This window comes from Sminthopsis crassicaudata, chromosome X, assembly GCF_048593235.1.
Source record: "Sminthopsis crassicaudata isolate SCR6 chromosome X, ASM4859323v1, whole genome shotgun sequence".
In the NCBI taxonomy this organism is placed as follows: domain Eukaryota; kingdom Metazoa; phylum Chordata; class Mammalia; order Dasyuromorphia; family Dasyuridae; genus Sminthopsis; species Sminthopsis crassicaudata.
In genome coordinates this window covers 52,055,086-52,071,168 of record NC_133623.1, presented here as the reverse complement: position 1 = coordinate 52,071,168, position 16,083 = coordinate 52,055,086, and the positions used below count along the sequence as shown (strand labels likewise).

The window sequence follows — 16,083 nt, the reverse complement described above, 5'->3', positions numbered from 1 at the left end:
ATTTTTTGGATCATCATATAATATTTTTAATTTAATTTTTAAAAAATTTCTTCAAAATTAATCTTTGCAAAACCTTACGTTCCAATTCCCCCCTTCCCCTGCCCCCTTCCCTAGAGGCCAAGTAGTCCAATATATGTTAAACATAGCATACAATTTTAGAAGAAAATCCCAAAATGGTTGGAGAGGTAAGAATAAAAGCGGAGAGGAAGGAGGAAGCTGAGTATCATGAATCATAGATGTAGAGCAGAAAGGGACCTAGTTAGGCCAGAGGGTCCAAATCCTTCATTTTACAGGGAGCCACAGAAATGAGGTGACTTGCCCAAAGTTACACAACCAGTGTCTGAGGTAGGATCTGAACCCATATTCTTGATCTCAAGTTTGGCAGCCTACTCACTGTGCCATGTTGGGGACACATGGCCGATAACTAATAGAAGCAGAAACAGACACTGGAGCATACTGTAGAGTATAACTGTCAAATTCATGGCCCAGCAAAACTCTCCAGTGAGCCCCCAACCAGATTAAAAGGTCACCGGGAAATAGTTAACAAAATAAATAAAAATACAATGCAACATGGAAAATATTGATTTGTGCTTTTCCAATTTAACATGTGGTCAGTAGGGATCCACTTCTATTTGAGTTTGATACCCCTGCTATAGAAAGAGGAAATAATTGAAGAGCTTTGGAAGAACACTTCAGAGCATGAGCCTAGTATGGTATAGAAGGAATGGAAGAATTAAATTATCTAGATATTATTCTCATTCATTCTCTCTCTCTCTCTCTCTCTCTCTCTCTCTCTCTCTCTCTCTCTCTCTCTCTCTCTCTCTCTCTCTCTCTCTCTCTGTCTCTGTCTCTCTCTCTCTCTGTCTCTCTCTCTGTCTCTCTCTCTCTCTGTCTCTCTCACTCTGTCTCTCTCTCTCTGTATGCCTCTGTCTTTGTCTCTGTCTCTCTCTCCCTCCTTTCTTCTCCTTCCCTCCCTTCCTCCCACTCTGTCTCTCTGTCTCTCTTTCTCTAGTTACTGAGGTAGAAATGATGGAAGTCTCTTGGAGGAGCACTACTGCACCTGACATTTTGAGCCAGAGAAAGAAGAAGCCAGACATCTTCTGACTGTATGCTTCTGTTGTTGTTGTTCAGTTATTCCAGTCAGATCCAACTCTCTGAGACCCCATTTAGGGTTTTCATGGCAAAGATACTGGAACGGTTTGCCATTTCCTTTTCTAGCTCATTTTACAGATGAGGAAACTGAGGCAAACTTACCCAGGGTCACATCTAGTATCTGTCTTGATCGAATTCAGGACTTCTTGACACCAAGCCTGGCACTCTATCCACTATTCATACATAGCTCCCCATTACTGTATCCGTCAAAACGCATGACTGTATTTTGTCAATAGACAAACGTCTACTGATTTTTGGAAAAGACATTTCAGTGAGCTCAGGAAAAGGATAGGTAGGTTCCCATGGACTGAAATTCTACTGAGGATGTCAATGAGAAGGGATAGGAAGCTCTTGAAAAATGAAATTTTGAGGTCAAATAAAAAACAATTCTGAAAAGGACTAATTATATTAATAGCTATTCTTGATATAGCACTTTAAGCTTTCCAAAGTACTTTACATAAATTATATCATTTGATCCTTATGACAACCTCATAAATTTGGTGCTATCTCCACTTTACAGATGAGGAAACTGAGGCAGACAGATGTTAAATCTTACCCAAGATCATATGGCTAAACTCCAACAATGAGATGAACCAAATCAGTTCCAATGGAGCAGTAATGAACTGAAGCAGCTACACCCAGCGAAAGAACTCTGGGAGATGACTATGAACTCCTACATAGAATTCCCAATCCCTCTAATTTTGTCTTCCTGCATTTCTGATTTCCTTCACAGGTTAATTATATACTGTTTCAAAGCCCAATTCTTTTTGTACACCAAATAACTGTATGGACATGCATACATATATTGTATTTAACTTATGCTTTAACATATTGAACATGAATTGGTCAACCTGCCATGGGGGGTAGGCGGGAGGAGGGGAAAAATTAGAACAAAAGGTTTGGCAATTGTCAATGTTGTAAAATTACCCATGCATATATCTGGTAAATGAAAACTATTAAAAATAATAAATAATTTTAGTAAAAAAAATTATATGGCTAATAAGTGTCTGAGGATTTGAACTCAGGTCTTCATGATTCCAAGTTGAGTGTTCTATCCACTGTGCTACTTAGGAAGAAAAAGGATTTGTCTAGAGAGACTAATGTGGAAAAACCAAACAATTTAAGTTTTTTAAAAGCTGTATATATGGGTGCAGTGGATAGAGCACCAGCCCTGAAGTAAGGAGGATCTAGTTCAAATCTGGTCTCAGACACTTTGTGCTCCCTAGCTGTGTGACCCTGGGCAAGTCACTTAACCTCAATTGTCTCTGAAAAAAAAGAAAAGAAAAGAAAAAAGAAAAAGGAAGAAAGAAAAAAAAGCCATGTACAGAACATGGAAGGGCAGGTATGAAAGGATAAGTATACACACAGGGAAAAGTCCTATTAGAATTGCAACCATAGTACCAGAGCATAAAATCAGCTAAAGCTTATCAGGAAAGCTAAAAAATAAAAGAGAAAGAAAAAAAGATGAAAAAAAGACGGAGGGTTTTAAAACTGTGTTAGGAACTTGGATTTTCAAAAGTACTTTAATGAATATATTTCTGGATGTTTCCTTTGTGATCCCATATATTTTACTTTATAAATTTAAGAACATTGTTCCGAGAAGAGATTTAGGGGTTTTACCACACACTGCCCCAAGCCGTCCAAGACACAAACAAGGGTAGGAACCCTTGGCCTACCATAGCTGATGCCTCGTTACAGTAGGGAAATGGCTCCTGAGAACTTCCAAAGGGCTATGCCAGTGTAGTTCAAGCTCTATGGGACCCTATCATGCTAAGAATGTACAGACACATAATAGAAAGTGCCTGCTTTCCAAGGAGTCCTCTAGCTAAGTACATTTATCCCTTCCACACTGGGGGGGTTAGGAGCACCGTACCCCCTTGATCTGGAAAATCCTTGTGAAATTTTTTGGCCAGAATATCCAGAGAAGAAGTCTCAATTAATACAAGATTCAAAGATAAAATATATTGATATTATAAACCATACATATATTTTATGCATTTCTGAGTTTCTAAACTTTTTCTGTGTCTTCCACAGGCCTTTATGTATCATCCACAAAAGTCTCCACATATTTCCATTTAATTCTTTATGCCAACTCACAATATATTAAAACCACGATGAGGAAAGTCACAATGCAGAAGGGATAAGTGTATAGAGTTACTCAGCAACACCAGGAGGCTGGTCACTGGATGACAAATCCTTTGGCTATGGCTAGCAATGGAACAAAGAAAACTAAGTGATTGGGGTGAGCTCCCTGCTTTTCTTTTCTTTTTTCTTTTTTTTTTCTTTTTCTTTTTGCAGTGATGGAGGAGGAATGATAGAAAATGGGGGTAAGAATCCCAGATTTTCAGCCATCTATAATAAACACTCATTTCATGTTTGGTATTCTGTGTGTAAGATTCTTGTCTTACTACTGTCTGACCAGTGATTGAACATGCTACTATTCAAGGAACTTTAGGAAGTATAATATTGAGCTTCTCACTATAAATCAAACCAGAAGACAAAAAGAAAGCTACAGCTCAAAGAATGCCTGACTCCCAGATTCTCCTGGGAGAGGCAAAGAAAGGAGTTGGCAGAGTTGATTTTGTCATGTGTCAAAAGGCATGTTTCTTGTTGAAACATTATCTCATGGATTACCTGGGTATCTGGTGTTTTGGATCTCACGTTGAGCATCTGTAAAAAGATCCCCATGAAGATAATTGCAGTTTACGTACCAGCATCTGTTGTAGAAGAGGAGAATGGGAGAAAAATTAAATGAAGTATTTGAAAAGACCCTCCCAATTAAATTCAACATAGACTTTAAAGTTTGATTAATCTTAATACAAAAGAAGGCAGAGCAGAAGAAAAAAAGTTGGAAAAGTCAAGGCTTGTCAACCCTACACAGAAATCTGACACCTATTTTTCATAAATATTTCCTTAAGGGGAGAGTTCAAAAGGATTGGATAAGGTGAGCACAAAATGATATCATAAAAAATGAAGTTGATCATATCTTAACAGAAGGAAAACAAATGGTTATCAATGGTCGAGTCATTTCCAAATCAGCTTTATGTATGGATCAGACTTCAATCTTTTAGAGAAATTATATAGATGAATAAATGGATGGATGAATTAGAAGAAATTGGAAGAAATAATGAAATTCAGACAATATGTCATTCAATTGAACCAGCTCCCTTTTAAATAATATACTGATACCCCAAAAGTGAAATGGATAAAAGAATAGATATTGACCCAAATTAACACCATTTCCTAAGGAAGTTAGAATAATGAAGATCAACCATCAAAATAGGGACACATAAGAGACTAGAACACCAATATGGTGGAATTGTAGTATTGGAAAATAATTGAGTGGGCATCTAGGACTACTGTTTATATCTAAAAAATAAGCCCTTGTAAAATATACTTAGCAAGTGGTCTTCCAGTACCTACATAAGGAACTACAATAAAGGAGAACTCACCATCGTCCCCGTGCAGTTAATTCCATTTTTAATTGCTCCCATTGCTAGGAAAATTTTTCTTGCCCTGAGCCTAAATTTTACTCTTTACAACTTCTATGCATTTTTTCTAGTTTAACCCTATTAAGCTAACAAAATGAGCCTGATCCATCTTTCATATGATCATGCTTTAAATACTTTACCCCAGTCTCTTCTCTAAGATCATTCCTTCAACCCAACCTCATATGGCATGATCTTTAAGTCCTTCGCCAACCTGTGTGCCCTCCCCTGGACACCAGCTCATCCTTTTCCTTTCAAAAGTGTGATGTTTGAAATTGGACACAATTTTCTATATGTAGTTTGACCAGGGCAAAGTACAGTAGGACTCTAATATCCCTGAAGAAGCTGCTTCTTCTGATCCAGTCAATGATTTCATTAACTTTCCTGCCTGCCATGTTACCCCACTGACTCACAGTAACTTTGTCATCCAATAAAATCCCCATTTCTTTTTTTCCCCATAAACCCAAGCCTCCTCTATTTTATACTTGTGAGATTAAGCTTTGGGATCCAGGTATAAGACTTTGAATTTATTCCTATTAAATTTTCACTTAGGAGATTTTCATTTTGAGACTAGGTTTCCCTATCTTATCTAGATTGAATGAGCTACTCACAAGCATAATCATTCCACTACTAATCAACAGGAAAGTTTTGATCTGTTTTGTTTGCAAAGGTCCATCCTTCTTTAGACAACCTAGTGGCCTGTGGCTCACCATATTGGTGCCAGTCTCACTGATTTCACCAAGTTGGTGACCTCCCAAATGCAGGTGATCGACCAGCCTCAGCATCCCTTGAAGGAGGGGATTATAGGTGTGTACCACCAATATATTCTAATAAGTCAAGATCTTTTTGGATCCTGCTTCTATCACCCAGCTTAGTGTCATCCTCAAATTTGATAACCATTCCCACCTGTTAACCAGCACAGATTACTAAAGCACCCCACTAAAAATCTCTTTCCAAGTTGATGTGAAATCATTAATAACTTTTCCTCGAGTCCAGTCATTCAGCCAGTCACAAATTCATGTAGTTATGCTTTATATAGCCACTACTCCCCATCTTTTCTATAAAATAGCATGAAAGCCTTTGGGAATGCCTTGCTAAAAATCCAGGTAAACCATAGCCACAGCATTTCCCTGATCTGCCAATCTAATAACATTATCAAAAATGGAAATGATTTTAGTGATCTCAGTATTTCACCTGTTCTTTATGAACCCATACTGCTTCTTTGTGACCCAGGTCTCCTTTATCTTATTTGTAAAAAATTACAATTAAAAAAAAAGTTTCTTCTAGCACTAGGACGCCATAGTTCTTGAACCGAGAAGATGGGACTACAGAATTTAGTTCCCAGTGAACTACCAAGAATCTCTCCACAAGGATGTCTCTAGCTGTGTTTAATTGGTTCTCCAGAGCTGCTTCTTGGAATAAATGAAGAAGAGCAAGTCAGCTGTAGTTTAGCCACGCTAATGCTGACAAGCAGTGGTGTGGAAAATTTTTTAAATATACTGGCTTCCAACATGTATCCCGCCCCCCAATCTCCACACAGTTTTTGGTAAAATCAATAAACACATTTCTCCTAAATAATAACTTACTCTGACTCCCACCCTTTTTCCCCTTCTCGTTTGAAATGCTAGAGACAGCTAAGGGCAGTGGCAGCTTAGAACATAAGCTCATTTGTAAAATATTATGGAGGAAGATGGTATAAAATTATGAGTAGTATCTCATAAAACAATAAGAAAACCAGATCATCCCAAGGGCATTGAAGAATGAAACTGGGAGGAGAGCAAACAAGCAAAATATGGAAAACATAAGAAAAAATGTTCATCACAAACTATTTTTTGCCAACAGTAATAGTGGAGCCACCACATTTAGACTCGAATAACCTAGTCCTTTATGTACTTCATGAGGAAGTAGAATTTTCCCTAAAGAAAGTAAAATCAGGATAAGCAGTTGAACTAGACAAAATATACACAGAAGAGGTCAGTGCTGGTAGAGACAGTTTTAAGGACACTGTGATATATAAGACAGAATACAAAATTCTTGGGGGAAAACCAGATAACCATTATCCAAAATGTGATCCAGAAAATGTGAGAAAATTCCCATCTATTGTTTCCCACATCTACAAAAAAATTTACCAGAATAATCTATACATGTATTGACAGTATTCCCAGGAAGGGAAAATCAAGATTTCAAAAATTATACTCTTCAGCAGATTACATATTAAAGTTACCCAGAGAATATGTGATTCCACTCTCCTTATATTTTATTAAATATACAAAGCACTTGATTTGGTAGAGCAAAATGCAGCCTTTAAAAGCTCTTCCAACAAGGTGTCTTCTATATATTTATTAAAATCATACAAGTTCCATAAAAATAAAAGCCATTTTCTGATTGATAAATGGTTAAAAGAAATGAACCAGCAGTTCTCAAAGGAGAATTTCAAGCTATCAAAAGTTATGGAAAAAGGCTCCAAAGGGCTTTTGGTGACCTCCATTTGACATTAGTTGTTCTACTAATATACTTGATTAAAATACCATGACAAGTTATGGATCTCTTACAGAGATTCAGAATAACTCACTAGTTGGGAAAAACTGCTGCAGAGAGTATTCATGCTCAGAGATTGAGTGGACTAGGAGACCTAGATTAAAATTCTAGAACTAAATATGACAGGAAGAGATAATGATGAATGTTGGAGGGGATGTGGGAAAACTGGGACACTAATATATTGTTGATGGAGTTGTGAACTGATCCAACCATTCTGGAGAGCAATTTGGAACTACGTCCAAAGGGCTATCAAATTTTACCCTTTGATCCAGCAGTGTCTGATGATAAAGAGAACCATGTGCACCCAGAGAAGACTGTAGGGACTGAATGTGGATCACAACATAGTATTTTCACTCTTTTTGTTGTTATTTGCTTGCATTTTGTTTTCTTCCTCATTTTTTCCCTTTTTGATTGGATTTTTCTTGTGCAGCAGGATAATTGTGGAAATATGTATAGAAGAATTGCACATGTGTAACCTACATTGGATTACTTGCTGTCTAGGGGAAGGGATGGGGGGAAAGAAAGGGAAAAAATTGGAACAAGGTTTTACAAGGGTGAATGTTGAAAACTATGCATATGTTTTGAAAATAAAAAGCTTTCATAAAATAATTCTAGAGCTAGAGCTAAAGGGGACCTTATAAGCTTTCTGATCCAACCTTTTCATTCTACAGAGGGGGAAACTGAGGCTTGCTCAAGGTCACATAAAGAATTTTAGATGTAGAGCTGGGAGGGACCTCAAAAGCCATCTGGTTCAACCCATCATTTTACAGAGGAGGAAACTGAGACCCAGAGACCCAAGGATCCACAAAGAGTGGGCATGAGGGAGTGTGATTAGAAGTCAAATCCTCAGAGGTTCCTTACAATGCTGATATTCTGATTCTATTAGACCACAGTTCCTGTCCTGCTAGAAATCTCAGGTCCACAGATAATAATGGTTCACATTTCCATAATGATCCAAAAAGGGGGTCCCAAAATCTGAGTACAGTTCTAAGTTACTAAAGTTCTGACTCTATTGTGAGCTACTATATTTTAAAGCTGTACTAAGACTTTCAGGATACCCTCTATTTCCCAGCCTTTTACATGATTTATCTCATTTGAAGCTCACAACAGCTTTGTGAACCTCAGTGTCAATGTTATTATTCTCATTTGATAGATGAGGAGAATGAGAGATTGATTCAGTAATAAGTCCAAGTCTTGCTGGGCTGGGTTGGACTGAACTACATAGCCAGATCTCCTCTTCCTTCAGTTCTGGGCTCATTCCACTGCTGTCTTATTTTTAAAAATGATTGCCATTGCTCTCTTCAGCATTCTAAAAAGGGAGACTTTTTTATGAGGTCCATGGTGCTGGAAGGTAAAGTCACTGAATGGAGAGGTGAGCCCATTCTGTCTTGGCTACCATTTTCCTTTTTTTTCCCAAAAATAAGTTAGTAATTTAGAATTCTGAGGTTCTGTGGGACAATTAATTTCAAATTGAGGTCCCCAAAATTGCTTGGAATTGGCTTTTGGTAGCTTGATTTTCTTCTTTGGAACTGCCTATTCATATCTTTTAATTATTTAGCAATCTATCTTATTTTTACAGACTTATATGATTTTAATATTCTGAGTGATGAGGTGAAAGAGAACTTCACAGAGACAAAAATGGACATTAAACAGAGTAAACAAGGGTCAAAAAGGTGCTAGATATTTAGTGTCTCAATGGGGTAGAAGGGACCAAGGAAGCTGAGTAAGGAGTGTTAGAGGCAAAATGTCCTAGATGGACTCTGGAAAGGAAAGGTGGTGCTTCGGGATGTACAAACATTCCAGAGAGTGTTGGACCTGGAGTAAGAAAGATTGGGTCCAAATTCCCCCCTAGCCATTTACTAGCAGTGTGACCCTGAGAAAACAACCTCCCTTGACCTCAGTTCTTCATCTATAAAGCAAAGGGGTTGGACCAGGTGGCCTCTAAAGACATGGTCCAACTCTAAACCTATCATTTTATGTGCAAGTCATTTCTTTTTCCTTTATCTTAGTCTTTTCCTCTGTAAAATGAGGGAATTTGACAAGATGATCCTACAGGGTCAAGGCCCAATAAAGAATGTGACTTTGCAGGCCCTGCTAATGACTATAGAAGCAAAGGCAAGGGAAGGGAAGTGGACATGCATTCAAAAAAAGAATCAAGGCTTTGGAAAATCACGTGATGTTAGATGGGTAGCTCCTTGATACCTTTTGCATTGTAATTTCCTGTCTTCCAAGTCTCCATGGGCAATCTTCCCTCTAGTCCTAGCGACTAAGATCTTACCACTCTGCAAATACCTTGGTTCCTGTCTGGTCTGGCTTTTTTGTGTGTAATGACTTTTTATTTTCAAAATCCATGCAAAGATAGTTTTCAACATTCACTCCTGCAAAACCCTGTGTTCCAAATTTTTCTCCCTCCCTCCACATCTTCCTCTCCTCTAGATAGCAAGTAGTTCAATATGGGTTAAACATGTGCAGTACTTCTAAACAGGTTTCCACATTTATCATGATGCCCAAGAAAAATCAGATCAAAGAGGAATAAAAGTGAGAAAGGGAAAAAAGCAAGTAAACAACAGTAAAAAGGTGGAAATACTATGTTGTGATCCACATTCAGTCCCCACAGGCCTCTCTCTGAGTGTAGATGACTCTCTCCATCACAAGTCCATTGGAATTGTCCTGAATCACCTCATTGTTGAAAAGAGCCACACCCATCACAGTTGATCATCATGTAATCTTGTTGTTGCTGTGTACAATGATCTCCTGGTCCTGCTCACTTCATTCAGCATCAGTTCATGTAAGTCTCTCCAGGCCTCTCTGTATTTCTCCTGCTGGTCATTTCTTACAGAACAATAATATTTCATAGAACATTACATGAACTACTTGCCATCTAGGAGAAGGTGTGGGGGAAGAAGGGAGAGAATTGGAACACAAGGTTTTGCAAGGGCTAATGTTGAAGAATTGTCCATGCATATGTTTTGAAAAATAAAAAGCTTTAATGAAAATGATGCACTCCAGAATGGTTGGATCAGTTCACAACTCTACCAATAACATATTAGTGTCCAGTTTTCCCCTCCAGAATTTATTATTTTTTTCCTGTCATCTTAGCCAATGTAACTGGAATTTGCATTTCTCTAATCAGTAGTGATTTAGAGAATTATTTTCATAGGATGAGAAACGGCCTTAATTTCTTCTGAAAATGGAATATCCTTATGGTCTGGCTTTTTAATTAGTGCTCATGCTCTCCCAAAATCTGATTGTACTTCTTCAGCCTTAAGCAAACAGGCCCTCCACACATCCAGATGTTTGCCTAATTACTGGCACTCATCAGCGCTGGTTGGGGAAGGGGAGCAAAGTAAGAAATGGAATATGGGAAACTGAGTCATGAGGTCTAAGAACTGGGGACAGACTCTTGCTGTGAGGAAAGAAGACCTCAGTTTCCTTCTCCACTCAGAAACAAAGAAGGAGGCAGAGGGTATGGATGGCTCCCCAACTAATCCTCCATCATCAGGACTGGACAGGTAGCCTAGCTTCTATGGTTAGAATCCAAGAAAACACCAAATGCTCCCCAATTTTAGCACATTTCTTTTAATAGGAGGGGGAAAACCCATCTGTTTGCCTTCATTTCTATAAAGAGAAAAGAAAAAGACAATCTGCGGGATAATGAGGATACTGAGAGCCACCTGCACCTGCTGGGACTGGGCGTACCACTGGGGAGCTGTTACCGTGGGGACCAGCTTTCTTTCCATCTTCCAAAGAGCACAGGGAAAGTGGTTTCATTTCTTCTCTACTGGGGGGACTGATCAATGGAGGGGGGCAGTTCTTGAAACATGAACAGATATCTCTGATCCCAGTCCTCAGAAAATGCCCAAATGACCCTCCTTGTTCCGGTCCTCAGAGAATGCACAAATCATACATCATGAGCATATAGAGTCCTGCCCGGTACCAGTTCTCAGGAGAAGGGTGGAAAGTTCCTGGCCTGGTTTCAGTCCAAACAACAGTGGCCAATTAGGGAGGGGAGGGAGCCCTTTTACCTGCCATTTGTGACTGAGGGAGGAGACAATGACAAAAAGTCTACTGATGAATGAATAAGCCAAAAGAACAGATGACTCAGGAGGTGCTCCATAGAAGCGAGTTTATATATGAAAGGAATGAATCACCCCATGTGTCTTTTCCTGCCTCCAGGCGAGGGAGGCAAGAACTCCTGGGAGCTACCAGAGGAGCCAGTACTCAGAAAGCTGCACCCCATCTCCCCCCATGTTCCATGAGCACTTAGTACCTTTGTTCTCCCCATTCTTAGGTAAATGAGTATCCAAAGATGAAATCTTCCAGCTTCAGCACTGTGAGTTCCAGAGATCCATCAGGGCCATCCAGAGTGGATGCCACAGGTAAAAGCAGTGATACTGGCCAACAAGCGAGGAAGCACCTGCATGCGCATGCAAAAAGTCAGTTCCCAAAGGCCATTGGTGGCTTCGCGGTATGGGACCCTTGGAAAGTTAAGGGCCAACTATGGATTCTAGAAAGGAACTAACATGTGAAATCCAGAAAAAAGAATTGGGGGCAAAAAAGGACTTCTCACACCAGGGATGGAAAAGTATCCTTTGCCACGTGTTTTCTCTTCTCTTCTCTCCTCTCCTCTCCTCTCCTCTCCTCTCCTCTCCTCTCCTCTCCTCTCCTCTCCTCTCCTCTCCTCTCCTCTCCTCTCCTCTCCTCTCCTCTCCTCTCCTCTCCTCTCCTCTCTCTGTACTTGTCTCTCATGTCTCTCTCTGTCTCTGTTTCTGTCTCTGTCTCTTTCTCTGTATCTCTCTGTGTCTTTCTCTCTCCACATACACACTCAAATGCCACTTCTTAAAGGTTGAGCCCACTCTTCCCAGAGACCTTGTGTTACCAAGAGAAGAACAACGACCCAATGTGGGGTAGGGTGGGAAAGAACAATCTGTTACTGTTGTTCTTGCTCTATCTCCCCAGCAGATTTATTTTCCGAAAGCGAATGCTTCCTAACAGGGAGAATTCTAGTCGGGGTTCAAGGACTCCAGTGTTGGAAGCTCCAATGACTCTCCCCTAGAACAGTGACATACAGCAGTAGTCGCCTGCCCTGTGAGGACGCTCCAGGTAATTCACATGAAAATTGGAAAAGCAGCCTTGAGAGATGAGGAAGGAGAGGTACTCCCTTTCTCTGCTGCTGATCAGAACCACTCATAAGCCTCCTACATTGGTAATCGCATGAAGTGAAACACGTCTCCATATCCCTGTCAATAAAATGAATACTCTGGGATCTTTTATTCTGGTCTTTTTGCCAAAGATAGCAGAGGCAGTCAAGATATTGACGTGTAACCATGGGCCAGAACTCCAACCTCTGGGTTTACAATAGACTGGGTTAGCGGCAGCTAGGTGGAGCAGTGGATAGAGCACCGACCCTGAAAGTCAGGAGGACCTGAGTTCAAATGTGACCTCAGACACTTAACATTTGCCCAGTGATCCTGGGCAAATCACTTAACCCCAATTGCCTCAAGGTAAAAAAAAAACAATAGACTGGGGTTCATTCTTGGGGTACCCTTCAAAATCATTCTCTCCAGCCTGAGTTCTAGAACGCTACCTTAGGAATATTAGAAAGTAGCTTGAGTCTGCATCTCCATAGATGTAGACAAAAGGCTATTCCCAGTAGCTGGGACAGCATTTATTTCATCCCACAGACAAAACACCCAGGACTCAGAGAGTCTCGCGATCATGCTGTTGCTGTGGGCTAGACCTAGCTCCTGCCAGTTCCCAGGAGTTGCAGGTCAAATACTGGAATAAGATGAGCCATTCATGTCACTCACCAGTTGCAAAAGGAAGCGTATGCAACCATAATGGAGGAAGGACATTCAACAAACATTCAATCAGGATGTCACATTGATTCAACTGAGTGCAACTTCCTGTGTTATCCATGTGGTCAGTCCATAGTTAGAAGTCTGTCAGAGAAGTTGTTTTGTATTTAGGCAAAGAGGAAGCCATGTCAGTGATCTGAACCGAGGCCTTGAGCCGATAACATCCCAAGCAGAGTTTTGATACGTCCCAAGAAAAAGAACCAGTCCAAGAAGTAGAACCCCAAGAGAAGTCAGCCCAGCCTAGGTGGGAGGGTCCTAGGAACTCCCGATGTCACCACAAACTATCCCTTTCCTCGCTTATGAGTCCCATCTTCTCCCCACCTCCCAGAGGTCCACCAGATGCATAGTTCCGCTCTATGTTTGGGACTCTCCTCCCTAGATCTCTCCCCAAAAGAAATGAAAATGGGCTAGTAGGGAAGACAGCGCCAACAGTCCGGTAAGTCCCTGTCCTGCCTATCTAATCCTCCAGACTCCCAGTACTACCCTAAGGACTTGGGGCGCTACCAAAAAAGCAAATTTTCATTTGGGGTTTTTAACCATTTGCTCACTTTCTCACATTTCAGTTCCTATTCCCCCTAGGTCATGGCCTTACAGCTAGGGCTGGGGGTCCCCAAAAGGAAATCTGGTTTTTAAGGTGGTTAGAAAGGCAATCTTCTTCTGATCAGATTTTCCCATTCAAATGTGAACCCCCAAGGGTATGAGACCCACATTGAGACATACATCACTGTATCACAGTACTGCTCTTTTCCATCTTGGCAGTCACGTGGCTGCGCTTTTCAGGAGAATGTGTCCACAAACACCTCCGTCTCACCTCTAGACTAGGCTAGAGCTCCCAAGTATCATTCTCTAAAAGTACCCAGAGTCCTAGGGTCATGGGGCTATCCGCTCTCCAGGAACTTCCTAGCTGCTCTGGCCAGATGCCATCATTATGTGGGTCACATCTCTCCTAGGACCATACGCTTATGCGACTGTGTCACTGTTTCCCCATGGCTATCAGTAAGGGGAAGCTATATGGATGAAGAGGTAGAAATTTCCTACCCACAAGACTCAGGTCCACTTTTTTTAAAAATTAAAACTTTGTATTTTCAAAATATATACATAGGTAGTTTTCAACATTCACCCTTGGAAAACCTTGTGTTCTAATGTTTTCCCTCCCTTCTCCTCAACCCTCTCCCCTAGACAGCAAGTAATCCAATATATGTTAAATATAAGCAATTCTTCTAGATATACATCCACAATTATGCTACACAAGAAAAATCAGATCAAGAAGAAAAGAAAATGAGTAAAAACAAAATGAAGCAAACAACAACAAGAGTGAGGATGCTATGTTGTGAGCCACACTCAATTCCCATGGTCCTCTCTCTGGGTGGAGATGGCTCTCTCCATCAAGATCATTGGAACTGATCCCAATGATCTCCTTGTTGATAAACGCCATGTTCAACTCCATTCTTAACTCTTTTACCTCAAGTTCTGTCTGCTCAGCTCTCTCTGATCTTCTCCCTCTTCTACTCTGTTCTGTCCCATTTATGGTCCTATTCCAAGAGAAGATTTCACACCTACAATAGAGAGACCCAGTTAAGCCCATCTCAATAACCAAAATCATTCAGTCATCCCCACTGAGGTATAAATGGACTCACCAGGGTCCAGTCCAAGAGTATACCTCACGGCCCATCAAGATATTCTCAAATATTTTAGTTGACAGGTATAAATGGGTATGTCTACATCTCCCAAAGAGAGATATAATTAATCCAATTAATTTGGATTAATATTAATACAAATAATAATAATTAATATTAGTTAATAATGACTAGCTCATATCTATATGGTATTTTTAAAGTTCAAAAACTAATTTTAATACATTATCCCAGTTAATCCTCACAACACTATGAAGGGAGCACTCTTATTATTTCCACTTCACAGATGGCAAAACTGAGACTGTTAAGTGACTTGCCCAGGGTCATACAGCTAGTAAAAGCACGGGGCTGTATTTGCACCTGAATCTGTACTGACTCCAAGTAAATTGTAATACATTATCCCATTTAATCCTTACTATACTGTGAAGAGAGCACTCTTTTTTATTTGTTTAAGGGAAGCACTCTTATTATTTCTACTTTACAGATGGCAAAACTGAGACTGTTAAGTGACTTGCCCAGGGTCATACAGCTAGTAAAAGCACGGGGCTGTATTTGCACCTGAATCTGTACTGACTCCAAGTAAATTGTAATACATTATCCCATTTAATCCTTACTATACTGTGAAGAGAGCACTCTTTTTTATTTGTTTAAGGGAAGCACTCTTATTATTTCTACTTTACAGATGGCAAAACTGAGACTGTTAAGTGACTTGATCAGGGTCACACAGGTAGTAAAAGTATAGGGTAGTATTTGCACCCAAGTCTATGCTGATTCCGAGTCTAGTGCCTTATCTACTACCGGCCCCCTGCTCTCCAAAATCTCATCCAGCTAAGAATCAAAGACTTCCCAGAGCTCCTTAAAGCTCATTGGGAAAATGGCACCATTTGGAGAGCAAGTTAATAGCGACTCTCCTGGGCTAGGGCTAGGACACAGGAGGGTGAGAAACAGCTCTGCACAGGTGTGCATAATGTCAACTTCTAACTGTGGGGAAAAATTATAGAGCAATTAAACGAGGACTGTGACATGTATGGATGGTACAATTTTCTCAGAGAGAAGCTGTCAGTCAAAATGTTGGCGATATATGGAGGTGGCGTCAGATACTTGAACAGGGAAACTCATGTGCTTGTCAGTCAAATACCTGATGTTAGCCACGCCACAGTATTTAATTCACAGTTACACACACACACACACACACACACACACACACACACACACACACACACACACACACTTCTTCCAAACTGGAGCCAGCAGGCAAACTCTCCTCCATTTTGATCTTTGAAATGGATTCTCCAACCACCGCCTTGGATCAAGCGTGCAGAGACCTGAGGCCATGGCTTCTTTGGATGCAAAGACCAAGGGTTGGTGACTTTTTTAGAGTGGCAAGTCAAGGTGCCCAGAATCAGAGCAGCC

General features: G+C 40.3%; 1 long non-coding RNA gene across 1 annotated transcript in view; it reads right to left on the bottom strand.

The window, feature by feature from the left end:
- Positions 1–16,083, bottom strand: part of LOC141548440 (uncharacterized) — a 91,760-nt gene that overhangs the window by 54,214 nt on the left and 21,463 nt on the right. The window contains exon 3 of the long non-coding RNA XR_012483945.1: positions 3,787–3,869. This is a non-coding gene — a long non-coding RNA (uncharacterized LOC141548440). The remainder of the gene's footprint in view (positions 1–3,786; positions 3,870–16,083) is intronic.